The sequence below is a fragment of the Acomys minous genome (assembly GCF_964271855.1).
Source record: "Acomys minous genome assembly, chromosome: 14".
Lineage (NCBI taxonomy): Eukaryota > Metazoa > Chordata > Mammalia > Rodentia > Muridae > Acomys > Acomys minous.
The window spans coordinates 76,976,454-76,991,151 of NC_140496.1; the positions used below are offsets into that span (position 1 = coordinate 76,976,454).

The window sequence follows — 14,698 nt, forward strand, 5'->3', positions numbered from 1 at the left end:
ATTTAAGCCAAAAACCATAGACCATTGCCTGCAGTAACAAACAAAAAATAAATGATAAAGGTAAAAACTGACTGTATTGTGATATACAATACTAAAGTTTAAATTTTAAAAAGAAATAAGTGATTAAAATGAACTGCAAGGGTTGAGAGATGGCTCTGCAGTTAAGAGCTCCTGTTACTCTTGCAGAGGACCGGAGTTCAGATGCCAGCATCCACAGCGGGTGACTTACGACCATCTGCAATTTCAGGTCCACAGTATCCAACGCTATTCTGGCCTTCATGGGTACTGCACTCATGTCTACACAAAGATACACAGACATACATGCATACACACAATTACAAATTAAATAAATCTGCTGGCAGTGGTGGCTCACGCCTTTAATCCCTGCACCAGGGAGGAAGAGGCAGGTTGATCGCTGTGAGTTTAAGGCCAGTCTGGTCTATAGAGTGAGTTCCAGAACAGCCAGGGCTACACAGATAAACCTAAATAAATAAGTAAATAAATAAATTAAACATCGCTGAAACTGTAAATTAGTGGCAAAGTTAATATTTTCCTTAGACCAAAATGCCTTCATAGCTTTTTTTTTCTTTAAAAAAAAAAAAAGCACTGTTCTGTTTTAGTTTTAAATAAATAAATAAGTGAGATTTGGTTTTAAGAGCAGTTAGTGGAAGCCAGGGATGGTGGCCCACACCTTTAATCCCAGCACTTGGGAGGCAGAGAGAGGCGGATCGCTGCGAGTTCAAGGCCAGCCTGGTCTACAAAGCAAGTCCAGGACAGCCAGTGCTACACAGAGAAATCCTATGTCAAAAAGCAAAACAAAACAAAACAAGAACCAAGACTACTCAGTGGAAAGAATAGTAGTATCCACATACATGTTCACACACACACACTCAAAAGTATGTTTTCTATGTTGTTTAGGCTGTACTTTATTTGGCTCCTTAAAAAAAAAAAAAAAACCTTAGACTGGGCATGGTGGCACAATGCCTTTAATCACAGCATTGGGGAAGCAGAGGCAGGCGGAGCTCAATGATTTTGAGGCCAGTCTGGTCGAGGACAGCCAGAGCTACAACGTGACACCCTGTCTCAAAGAAAGAAAGAAAGAAAGAAAGAAAGAAAGAAAGAAAGAAAGAAAGAAAGGAAGGAAGGAAGGAAGGAAGGAAGGAAGGAAGGAAGAAATCTTAAGAACATTCAGACCAACAAGGACTAAGGCATTTATGTGCGCTTATCCAGCAGCCCGGTGTTTCTCTCTGATAGGGCCGGTCCTCAGATGAGAGGGAATGAATCAATACACATTTTCAAGATCCTAATTTGAAGAGATAAAGCCACATACTGAAGCCAATTCAGCAGAGGAAAACCAAGTCACTGCCTGAGCTAGCAATAAGCCCACTTCCTCGCCTGCCAAGCAGGACATCATATTTTGAATTGGTCTCCCACGGGGCTCCTTTCTCGCAGAACTGTAATGAAGTCTCTTATCCCTCCCCTCCGCCCCTCAGTGTGTGCTTGGTAAAATTATTGATATTGCATTTTTATCTATAAGACTCCATCAACTTTATGCTCATTTACTTTATATATTTCTTTTAGTTCAGTGTGTATGTATTGGGCATTAAAAAAAGTAATTTGTGGTCTTTTAGCCTAGGCTTACTATTAACCAAATAATCCATAAAAGTAAACTTTATACATCAACTAAATGTGTTATGGCTTAACTCTGTGTGACCTTTTCTAGAGGTAAAGTAAATGCAAACCTGGAGGTCAGGTGGATAACTAATAAAAGAAAATGGAGACCAACCAGAAAGTACTGAGAGTCTACGCTCAATAGTAAGGATGCTTTGCCTGAAGCTTAGGATGCTCCCCACTGATGCTGGGGAATGGCTGCTGGGAGAGTTTTCTTAAAATTCAATGTGTACAGGGGTATTTCTTGAATGCTTCCTAAAAGTTATCATAAAGCTTATCACACATGACCACCTTTGTGATTATTAATTAACTAATATCCTAAAGAAAGCACTTTAACAACTCACTATTAAGAAATGCATTATGAAAAAAAATTTTAAGAAAAAAAAACAAAAACAAAAATAAATAAAAAAGAAATGCATTATGGGGCCAGGTGTGATAATGCCTCTAATCCCAGCACTAGGAAAGCAGAGACAGGTAGATTTCTGTAAGTTCAAGACCTGCCTTGTCTATAGAAAACAACATGTCTGAAAGAAGGGGGAGGAGGAAGAAGAGAAAAAGGAAAGAAAAAAAGAAGAAAATTAAATTTAAAAGGAAGAAAGAAAGAACGAACACCAATATGGGCCTAAGAGGTGGCTCAGCGAGTAAGAGGTACCTGTCACCCAATCTGACAACCAGAGGTCCAACCCTGGGAGCCACTCAGTAGAGAGAGAAAGTCAGTTCCCACAAACCATCCTCTGACCTCCACATGCATGCCTTCACACTAACACACACACACACACACACACACACACACACACACACACAGACAGAATTCTTTTTTAGTTTGAAAGAAAAAAATACATTACTTCCCCCTAAGTCTTACTTTTGTGAATTATTTATCAGAGCAGACAAATACTTTCTATAGTTTTTAACGATTTATTTTATGTGTATTAGTGTTTTTGTCTGGACATATGCATGTATGTACATCCAGTACATGCCTGGTGCCTTGCAGAGGCCAAAGAGGGCATGGGATTCCCTGGAACTGGAGTTATGGCTGGTGTGAGTCAGCACTGGGTGCTGGGATTAGAACGCAGGTCCTCTGCACGGACAGCAAGTGCTTTTAAGATGCCCAGGTAATACTTTATATTTTCAACAGACTTATTTTCTGCTTTCTTGGGGTATCTGATGAGAATATTTCTTTGCCAAAGGCGGTGGAGTGGGGGGGCACTAAACAGAGTACCACATATTCAAGCTGTGGCTGCTTCTACTAAACGCTCGGCAGACAGAAACTAATTAAATTGTTCTACTCTCAGCTCTGCTTCTTAATAAGCAGCTGCTTGCTTAATCAGTCATGCCAAATCAAGGACTCATCTAGAGATCATTACAAATGTCCCCCCCCCACCCCCCACCCCAAAAACGTAGGCCTCTCTTGGCAGCAGCAGTTGCCCCTCTTCGTTCACTTCAGGTGCCTACATCAAAGGACGGAACGGTAAAAAAACAGACAGACAAAATGACGCCTAATATTAGCCTAGATAAAGGGCCTTGGCGGACTTGGCAATCTCCAGGCACAGGAAATCACAGGGAGTGGAGAAGCATTAAGCCTCATTCATGCACCTCTACATGTGGCCAACAGCTGGCAGGAGGCTCAGAAGCCGGCCTAGTGGGAGCTGTCCTAGAAAAGAGCGGCTGAAACAGATAGGGAAAATGCACTAGACGAGTTCTACCATATAATTAGCCATCTTGATTCACAAGAATTTTTAGGCACTAAAGAAACGTGTCCATTGTCTCGCTGTGTACAATGATGCTTGCTTGCCCTTCTCCCACAAGATGGCACAAGCTTTCAAAACAAGCTCAGCGCTCGCTCCTCGATAACAAAGGCCTGCTCCTGCAGGAGGATGCTCATTCTCGTTTCTGGAGGCATGGTCCTCAGAAAAGCACAAAGAGCATCTTCACTTCAGCACCAGCAGTGTACCGGACACTTGTCACCTGTCAGCTAGATACCGGGCTTTTGTCTTGCTGCTTGAAGGGCTACATGGGGAATGCGTTTGTGAGCCAGTAGGGAGACAAGGACATCTTTTTTTTTTTTTCTTAAATCCTAAAATTCAGGGTGTAGCGGGATGCTGCTTGCCCACCAGGAAGTAGTACCTAGCAGAGAGAATGCAGTGAGTGTGGTGAGGCAGTGATACCTAATGGAAATCAGTGACTTGACACAAAGACAATAAGGGAAGAAGACATGTGTGTGTGTGTGTGTGTGTGTGTGTGTGTGTGTGTGTGTGTGTACACAGGTATGCAGAGGCCAGAAGACAACCATGGGTGTCACTCCTACGGAGCCACCTTACCCTAGTTTTGTTGTTGTTGTTTGCTGTTTTGAGACATGCTGTCTCATTGGAGCTAGCCCAAGTAAGCACCACTAGAGCTAGCCAGTGGGTCTCGCGGACCTGCCTGTCTCTTGCCTTCCCAGAACTGACATTTTTTTTTCTTCTGTAAACATGGGGTTCTGAGAATCAAACTTAGGTCCTCCTGCTTCTCTGGCAAGCACTTTACCAGCCGGATGCATCCTCCCAGTGCAATACCTTCCCTTTTATTGAAATACCAATTAGATGCTTTGATGCAGAAGCTCAGCTCCCCTGAGAGTGTCCAGAACCAACTCCTCACGCCCAACCACAACGCACACTCTCATTTCCCTCTTCATTATCCCCTTCTAAGTCTGGGGTTTCTGGGGGGATACATTTGAATCACCAAAGCTGTGTTTCCACATAGACATGCGAGTGAGAACCATTGCCCTTAGCTGTGCTAAGAACCGTTAAAGGCGGCCCCCCGGTCCTAGATATGTTGGTGTTATTGGTCTTTTTGAGGGGCTCCTGTCCCTTCTGAGACCTTCTATCCCCCTATTCATCCATAGGACTCCCTGTGCTCTGCCCAAAGTTTAGCTGTGAGTCTCAGCATCTGCTTTGATCCCCTGTTGGATGGAGTCTCTCAGAGGACAACTATGGTAGGCTCCTGTCCTGTTCCCTCTCTTCAGTTGCTTCCTCTGGTGTCTTATTCTATTTGCCCTTCTGAATGAGAATTAAGCATCCTCCCCAGGGGTGCCTTACCAGGACACAGAGAAAGAGGATGCAGAAAGTCCCAGACTGAGATTTTGGAGGCTGGGGTCAGTTGGTAAGGGAGAAGGGCTCCCTCTCTCTGAGGACTAGGGGAGGAGAACAGAGGGGAGGAGGAAGGAAGGGTGGGACCTGGAGGAAATGAGGGAGGGATGTAAAGTGAACACAATGTTTAAAAAAATAAATTGAAATTAAAAGAGAATAAATGGGGGGGAAATGACCCCTTAAAGGGGCATGGGGGTAGGGCTGTGTGTTTGTCTTTAAGAGCAACAGGGCAGAAGGAAGCTGAGAACAATGCCTCACTCACGCTTAGCATTCCTTTTCCATCCCTAGTAAGCTCCCTTCCCTGTTCCCCACATTTATTCCAGATACACACCCCAGCCTGCCTGCCGGAGTCTCCAGTTGTCCCTGTCTTCTAATAGAAAGGCTTTTCCCATTTCACCTAGAAAATGAAGGCTGCCAGGCACAAGCACTCTTAACTCGACAGTGTTTACTGCCTCGTCTCTCTCCGCACACTAGATTCTGCCTGCTTATGCATTCCTTCCTCCCAACAGGGCTTTGGCTATGTGCAGCCCCGGTGCTGGATGGCTCCCAATGGGATCACCCGGGTCCCAAGGCTCTATCTGGCCCCAAACGAACTAAGCTTAAGGCAGCCTTTCATCCATGGCGTCATAGCCCAGTGACGGGCACTATCACACATCCTTCCTGTGTCACTCTCACAAGTGGCAGAATGACAACTCCTAAAAGACTGCAGGATGTCCAATAAAAGGCAACTTGATTCCAGTGAATGTCCGAACATTTCTCATGATAGATTCAAGGGTACTTTGCAAAAAAAAAAAAAAAAAGTGACTCTGGACAGCAAAACTTGGTGAATCCCATGCTAGCGAAAACCTACAAGCTCATCGATGTAAACGTATAAGCAGATGTGGGCTTGAAAGACGGCGCATACACTGGGTCACACAAAGAACCAGATTTCTCTCCTAGTTCGAATGATGACTTCCAACCACAAAAGAACATTATGGCAGGCAGGGTAACTTGAGAGAGAGAGTGACTATATTGTAAACGGCACAAATCAATGAGAGATAAGAGTATAATAAATAAACCATACACAAGGAAACATACTCCAGACTCGCTTACAATCCGGATAGGAAATCTGGCAAAGCATGAGGATCCTTTTACCCAAAATTAATCATGTAACCAAGAACTGTTTAGAGTGTGGAACTGAAATAAATGGTGGTTTTTAGAAATATATCACGTCATGAAGAGTTAATGGGCTTTGGAATGAAATGTCTTAAAAGGAAAAAAAAAAAAAAAAGTCAGAGGTCTTGCCTAGTGTGAAAGCAGCCCTGGCTTCTAAACCTAGTGCCATATAAACCAGGCATGGTGATGTACGCCTGTAACCCTAGCGCATTTGTTAGCCGTGTAACTTTGATCTCTGCTACTTAACTGAACCTCGATTTCCTCACCTTACATTAGACACAACAGCAGAGCTGGTACGGCTTTCTCGGGGGAATAATTGTGCTCCTTGGGGTACTAAGAGCAATACTGAGCATGTGGGCCCCACTCTGCAGCTGGCTTCTGCTTCTGCCACTGTCCATCGGCCTACAGAAAAGGAAATCTGGGGACCCCAGCCAAGAGGGGTGAGTGACTCCCAAGCCACACCCGGCCCCTAACTCGTCCCTGTTTTTATCAGCCAACACTAAAAATGCTTATAGTCTTGCCCACTTATAGTTCACTCACTGTTTCATGCTTATGGTTAGAAATGTGAGCCAGCAGGAGCTGTGGCATCCTGCTCCAGCTGCCGTGCCAACACCAGATGCCGCGCTGTCCCACCTCTGAAATGAGCTGTTTCTACTATGGGAAGAGAGGACCATACCTCAGGCCTGGTGCTCCATTTTTATTTTATTTTTTGGTTTTTTGGTTTTTCGAGACAGGGTTTCTCTGTGTAGCCTTGACTATCCTGGACTCACTTTGTAGACCAGGCTGGCCTCGAACTCACAGCGATCCGCCTGCCTCTGCCTCCCGAGTGTTGGGATTAAAGATGTGAGCCACCATGCCTGGCTGGTGCTTTATCACAACAAAAAAGTAACTAATGCAGCAACCCTACACCAGAAGGGGCTGCAGCTTGTGAGCAGGGAACGACAGAATGCCCAGGCTGCCCTCTACACTGCCCTGCACTGCAACCATGCTGCCTTGGTGAACTAATCTCAGGGTTCACAGTAAAACCTCCAAACCTCCAGCCATCCACTCCCATTGTAAGAGATAACCCCAGTCTCCTACATACACACACACACACACACACACACGCACGCACGCACGCACGCACGCACGCACGCACAGAAACCAAGCCATGAAAATACTCAACATCCTGCTGCCAACCATATGGAACGCTTGCATCATCTAACTTATCTGGCTGCCTATCTGGAGCCTGCCTCTTCCACCAGAGCATGGCACAGGCATCCTTCCAGACTTCCTCGGGAATCTTCTGACCTTTGTTTTTCTCCTCCTCAACTGGCTCTCTTACCTTTTCTCTTTGTTTCTTATTCTATTTATTTGTTTTGCGTGTACGTGTACGTGGGGGGGCACACATATGCGGTACATGAGTAGAGGTCAGGGGACAATGCATAGAGAGTCATTTCTCTCTGTCCATCCTGTGCTTCCTGGGACTCAAGTCTGGTTAGGTCCATGGGCTTGGTAAGTAAGGTATCTTTATCCACCAAGCCAGCTTGCTGGCCTATATCAGCTTTTAAACAAACTCAAATCCTCAGAAAAACAGATGCCAACAGACCTAAAGCCTCTCCTTGGACTCTGTGACAGTCAATGCTGTCAGCCTGACAGGATCTAGACTCACCTAGGACACAAAGGAAATCTGAGGAGACATCTGAGGAAATGCGTGGCAGGGGTCAATTAAGGTGGAATGTCCACCTTAAAATCGGACTACATCACTTACTATGCAAAAGAAGAACAGGAGCTGAGCCAAGCCTCCTCTATTTTCACATTAGCTTGTATTTGGGCAAGGCAGAGCCTTCAAGGAGTAGTTCCTACCCTCAAGGCACCTCTCTCTTTAATCGGGCCCATCTCTAACACGTTTATCTTCATTATCTTCGCTTGCCTGGTCTGCAACTTAAACTCCCTCCTCTCTCTCTCTGTACCGTAGGGCACATCTTCCCTTTTCTCTACTTCCTGACTACAGGTGCGACGCAACCCAGTGCTGTAAGCTTCTGCCACCATGCCTTTCCCACAGTGACGGACTGCACTGTAAGCTGTGAGCCAGAAGACATTCCTTCTCTCTTATGTTTCTTTTGCTAAGTGTTTTGATACAGCAGTGAGGCACGGAACTAACACAATTGCTCTGCCTTTTCTCACAATTTCATCTCCTGCATTATCTTGACCTGCCTACTGCTAAGCAAAGTCTTAGAAAGGCTCGTCCATTCTTTTGTCCATAGATTTGCCATCACTTCCCGTCTCTCTTGTCAACCCACACCATCCTTACCCTTGTCCTCACCACTCTGTGGCACTAGCCATTTCTAGTAGCTGGGTCAACACTGACTTGTGCACATGGTGCGCTTGCAACATCGGACATCCTGACTGGTCCTCCTTTAAACTCGGTGTCTTCCAAGACGCTTCCCTCCCTACTTAGCCATTACTTAAGAGAATTCTTGAAGCCACACAGCCTCCTTCCCTCTCTCTTGTCTCCTAGGTGACTCTACTGATACCTGTAGTTTTCATCACCATTAGGTGGAGGAAAAACTGAAATTTAAAGCATCCATTCCCCCAGAGCCTGAGGTACATGGAGCTAACTGCTAATTGCCCTTACTACATTGGGGTCTTGAGGCTGTCTACAACCAGCTCACAACATGACCTCTAAACAAACGCCATCTCACTGCCACCTGCTTCCATCACCTTCTACTGTGCTACGACATCCTATCTACTAGAATGTCCTATAGATTTTTACTCCTTAAATAGCTTACAAAAGATCTATTTTTCTCTCTTGCTACCTCATCACTTTTCTGGCACATCTCCACACTGTTCCCCTTACTGTGAAAGATCAGAGGGCTCAGGGGAATCTTTTGTGAGAGCATCTCCAATCATGGCACCTGTAAGCCTATTCCCAGAATCCTTATTCCTCCCATGCTACCCCAATGAAGGCTTTACCTTCTACAGGCTCATCTGGTACTTGCCCTCACATGCTGCTTCTCCAACTGTATAGCCTTGTTGCTGTTATTAAAGATGCAGGGTTCCGTTTCCCTCCACAAAGCCTTCATACACCCTAGTCCCCCAGTCCCAACCCTGCGCCCACACTCCCAACTTAACTCCATGGCTCTTCAGTAAATAGGACAACCCTCACTTCCTCATGGACATTTTTTCCCTGAACTTCATCAACAGTCCTTTATAGCCAGATGCCTGTGGTGGTGCAAGCCTGTAATCCCAACCCTCAGGGAGACAGAGGAAGGCAGATCTCTGTGAGTTCGAGGCCCGCCTGGTCTACAAAGCAAGTCCAGGCCAGCCACGGCTACACAGGAAAACCTGGTCTCGAAAAAAATCAAAAAACAAAACAAAATGGTCTTTTATAGCTGCAACTCAAACACATGTGTGTGCCATCAGGATAGAAGGCTAGGCATGCTTGCCCTTACGGCTGCACCTTATGTCTCCCGTAAGCACCCACCATATACTCAATATCTATTAATAATGCTCACAGGCACTCATATTCTTTTTGTTCATTTTATTGTTTAAAGCATGTGTTTATTTTTTGAGACTCTTATGCTCACATATGTATTTCTCTCATATTCTCCCCATACATATACATTCTACTCCTAACTTCATGGCTTTTTTTTTTTTTTTAATAACCTACAGTGCGCAGTTGTGCATGCAGCCCCACCTTTGGTTTTTCAAGACAGGGTTTCTCTGTGTAGCCTTGGCTACCCTGGATTCACTTTGCAGACCAAGCTAGACTCGAAATCACACACTAATCAACACAACGAAGTCCTACCGAAAACCACATCTCTAAAGAAAACTAACTCTTTCTTCCCCCAGGAGCCACACTTCTATGAACGCTGGGAGACATTCGTATTCTGATAAGTGATTTCTATTCTGAAAATACACTATTTACCGTATATTTTGTAAGTTGAGCACCCAGCTACTACAGCATAAATGTATGTTGACTTCCAAAAGATGTCATTTACAAATATGTCCAAAAGCGGAGTGCCAATACAGATGGATTAATACTGCTACATTTTTCCATCCTTAATTCCCTCCATCCAACATATGACATGCGTTCCAAAGTTTCATGAAAACGCAGAACATCTTGCACTGTGTTTTTAAAGTCTTATCAACTGTCCAGGTATTTGCGCAGTTATTTTCCATTCTCATGGGTCTAACATGTATAGATGTTAAATCTCTTCACTGCAAACTGTAGGTCATTTGTAAATGAACAGCAGATGAGCTCCTTACCAAGCCCCACAAACAAACTAAAAACCTATTAGAAGCTGGGTAGGGACTCCAGGCTCACTGCAGGAGCGAAAGTGCTCATAAACGGCCATGACTAATTACTCGTTTTACAATTTCTGTGTAAAGAATAACAATGACCACACTTACAACTTTTCACTCACATAGAACTGACAAGCAGTTAGGCAAATGCACACAAACTTTTCAGCCAACTGCAACTACATTTTTGATTTCTAATTTTTATGTGGTATTTGCGATTGAACCTGGGGCCTCAAATGTGCAAAATAGCTGTTCTACATCCCCAACTCTCTCTCTAACTCTAACACACACTCTCTCTCTCTGTCTCTCTCTCTCTGTCTCTCTCTCTCTCTGTCTCTCTCTCTCTCTCTCTCTCTCTCTCTCTCTCTCTCTCTCTCTCTCTCTCTCGCAGTCTCACTAAGTTGCTCACATTGGCCTTGAACTCACTCTGTATATCTCCCAAGCAACTAGGAACACTGCTGTGTGCCACCAGCACTGCCTTGTTTTGCTTATTATTTTATGTTTAATGGGTGTTTTGCCAGTAGTCTGTGGACCACACGCATGCCTGGTGTCCAAGAAGGTCAGAAAAGGGTTCAAATTCCCTGGAAAAGGAGCTAAGAACAGTTGTGAGCCAAGATACAGGAGCTAGGAATCAAATGTGGGTCCTCTGGATGGAGCCAGTGCTCTTAATAGCTAAGAAATTTCTCCAACCCACACCCCTTTTTAATTTATTTTTAAATTATGCCTTGACAGTTATATGTAAAGTTAGGAGAATTAAATTTACTTAGAATGTCTCCTTTTTCTTTTCTGAGCATCAACTTCAAGGACCATCAGCCCTGTCTATAGCTAAAGTCTGCAGGGCCTGCAAACTGCAACAACCCTTATAGGTCTTCTAATACCTATATCTGTGTGTGTGTGTGTGTGTGTGTGTGTGTGTGTGCAAGCTAAGGATGGAACACACCCCCTGCACATATTAAGTGAACACTCCACCATTAATTAAGCTACATACACCCTGGGCCTTTATCTCTTAAGGCCCCTCACTTTGTCGGCCTGGTCAATCTGTGGACTGCTCACTCGCAGAGATCTACCAAAGTGTGTGCCCTTCACCCAGCAATATGAAAGACAAAATGAACAGCCAAGAAAAGATGAGGAACCCTGAGTTAACTCCCTCTCTGAAACACATGGCCTCATATAGGGTTTAACAAGGAAACGCTCATTACTGCAGAAAAAAAAAAACTCCTCTAGCAGCTTTCTCTCCCCATGGGGTCAAACGCTATGTGTAATGTTTGTTCTCTCTTTCTTTCCCCTGTGACTGGCCTGCCAAGAAGTAATAAATGCATTCTAAAGAGATGGGGGGAACATATTTGACCACATCCCCTGGATGGGGAGGCCCCATAGCACTCAGAGGAAGAATAGCAGGCTACCAAGAAGAGACTTGATACCCTAGGATCATATTCAGGGGGAAGAGGTCCTCCTCAGTCACAGTCATAGGGAAGGGGAATGGGATGAAAGCGGGACGGAGGGAGGGAGGAATGGGAGGATGCACGGGGATGGGTTAACAACTGAGATGTAATATGAATGAATTTACTAAAAAATATAAGAGAGAGACAGGGGCTTTCCTCTTTGGCTCATTGGACCATTTAAGGAATGAACTCAAGAAATTAGTATTTCCTTTCGTACTGAAAGGAAACGGAAGAGACCCTGGATCGTGCAGAGGAGGAACCTGCCTCCAGGAGAAAGTTAACAACTTGTCAGAGGGCTGGGTTTGGGGAGGGGGAGGAGAAAATGACCTTCCTAAAGACTCTGCTGAGACCACGGTGGGCAGGAGACTGAACCTTAGGGGACTGATGCTCCTTACGCAGTCTCTCCGTCCCTCTGCCCAATGTGGTCACCTTGACCCAATCTCCTTTTCCTGATTTCTACTACTAATCTGGCTCCTTTGACTGGTGTATTGAGGATGAGTGGCCAAACCCGGCATGTTGGAGCATCAGCCAGGGATCCGTGAGTCTGGTTATTATCTTCCAACGTTTCTGGCCCCAGCAAGCACATAACAGAATTCAAGGTTAAGACAAACTCTCCAGTTCCACCCATTACAGACCCTGGCAACTGATACTTAGCAGTTACGTTAATAATAAGCAAGCAAAGCATAGCACATCCTCACAATTCTACGTAACAATGATAAGCACAGGAGGCCAGGACAGGAAGAAAGCCAAGCCTAGTCCCTAACTAAGGGTCTGTGTGGGTCACCCTCGGAAAGGGTCGGTACCAGGCTCTAGGTGGCCCCACCTCGCCACTGCAGGCCAGAGAACTTGACAATTGCTATCAACACTAAAAATCTCCTCAGTCAAAGATTTCACCTTATGTAACAGAAGCTTGACTCTCTGTTACTATTTTAAATGCCTTCTAGGACTGTCTCTCTGGTCTCCGCTCACTGCACGGTTTCTGTGGTCTATTGTTTTTACTCTTTTGCTGGGAGGGACTGACAGGGGGCTCTGTAGCTTAGGAGCATACTATCAACCCAAGGCAAGGCTTGAATTCCCTGCAGTCCACCTGCCTCTGCATTCCAAGCGCTAAGATTTCAGGGATGAGCCACCACCCCCATCTATCTTGAGGTCTCCCCTTTCTCTAGCTTATTTTAGAAGGAAAAGGGTCTCTCTTGCCGAAGTTGTCTGACGTGGCTAGTGTGGGGGTTACCCTGGCACCTTAGCTTCTCCCAAGAATCCCTGCGCCCTCTGATCACGTGTCCTTTCCACTGCAGGCTTATTAACTGGGGTGGCAACAATCTCTATTCTTATTTTCTTCCTCAACTACATCAAGCCATCTTATATGGTTTGGTTTAGGGTGTTTTGTTGTTGTTTTTGCTGTTTTGCTTGTTTGTTTTCACATGCTGGGCAAGCACTCTGCCACCGCTATCTCCAGCCCGCTTTGCACTTTTTATTTTGAGACAGGCTCTAAGTTGTCCTGGGGTGGCCTTGAACTTTCTGTCCTCCGTGCCTTCCCAATTCCGATTCATGCTCTAGCTTTTATCTTAAAAATAAACGAAATTGAGTATGATTCATGTAGCACCTCAGCTTTTATCTTTTATCATATTGGTTGTGTTTCTTCCTGCTTTTTATTCTTTGCACCTGGCATTTACCCCCTGGACTTTGCTTGCAGTAAGGCCTAACAAGAAATGTGGTCCCTGCCGGCAAGAACCTCTTTGTCACTTCCCCCACTGCTTCTCAGCTCCCAACTGCCACTGAATTCTACCTACTCACAGGGAATTCAGTTTGCTTTCTTTCTTTTTTTCTTTTTTGGTATTTCAAGACAGGATTTCTCTGTGTAAGAGCTCTGGCTGTCCTGGAACTTACTGTGTAGACTAGCCTGGCCTCGAACTCACAGAGATCCACCCACCTCTGCCCCCCCCCCCCAAGTGCTGGTATTAAACGCGTGCGCCACCACTGCCTGGCTTCAGTTTGGTTTCTAGGACCCAGAGTCTCAGAGGACACAAGGCGCATGTGATTTACAAGACAAAAGTTGTGTTCTCTCATCTCACCCCACTTAAAACTTTTTTCTTCTTATAAAAAAAAAAAGCATTCGTTCTTTAAACATCTGAGTTCTGATTATAGCCACTGAATTTTGGATAAACCGGAATGTCTGAAGCCAGGAGGCCACAGTAATCGGGAGGTTACACTACTAACTGCAGCAGCAGGTACAAATCAAAAGCACTGGTTTGGAAGCTGGTACTATTTAATAAAAATAACATTTCCAATGCAGTGCTAGACCTGAGTCTTAGGAGTCTGCTGTAAGGTGACAGAGGGACCAGGTGGCAAAGCTTCAGCTGGGAAGGCTCAAGGCCAGCACTCTCTTCTCAGCCTCTGATAGGCTTATTTTCAAATCATTGCCCTGCCCTTCCCGGAGAGATCCTAGCAGGAGCCGTTTGGCTCAGAGCATCTTTTGGCCCTCTGCCAACACCATGAAGTCAAGGAAAAGCTGGACGCACAATTTTTCCCAAACAGTTTCTTCTCTATTTGGGGGGGAGGACAGAATTGGGACACCTGTCAGGCTTCCCAGGAAGTCAGATCCTAAGGGACCTGGAGGTTCTTCTCCCGGTCACAGGACACTGGCCTCAGGAAAGGCTTTCGCGGACTGAGAAGTGGCTGAGGTAGGATTCTGCCTCCTGCTTTCTGCTTTCTTTCTCCTGCTTGCTCCCTTCAGAAAAAGTATTAAATGGAGGTTTAAAGAGCCAACTGAAGAGTTCTGAAGACTTATTCCTCTTAACTAGAGAACTAGAATTGAATCCCAATTCCTTAAAAAACTGGTTAGCACATGTATGCATGTGTTTTGTGTATGTTTGCAGGTATGTGCATATGTGCACACTAGAGTGCCAAGGTGTGTGTGTGTGTGTGTGTGTGTGTGTGTGTGTGTGTGTGTGTGTGAGTGACAGCAGTTGGGGACAACTTTCCTTCACTATATGGGGGCCCAGGAATCAAATGAGGTCATGG

At 45.1% G+C, this 14,698-nt stretch overlaps 1 protein-coding gene across 8 annotated transcripts in view; it reads right to left on the minus strand.

The window, feature by feature from the left end:
* LOC311582674 (TLC domain-containing protein 4-like) overlaps positions 1 to 14,698 on the minus strand; it is a 74,479-nt gene that overhangs the window by 25,966 nt on the left and 33,815 nt on the right. The gene's annotated exons all lie outside the window — the stretch shown is intronic.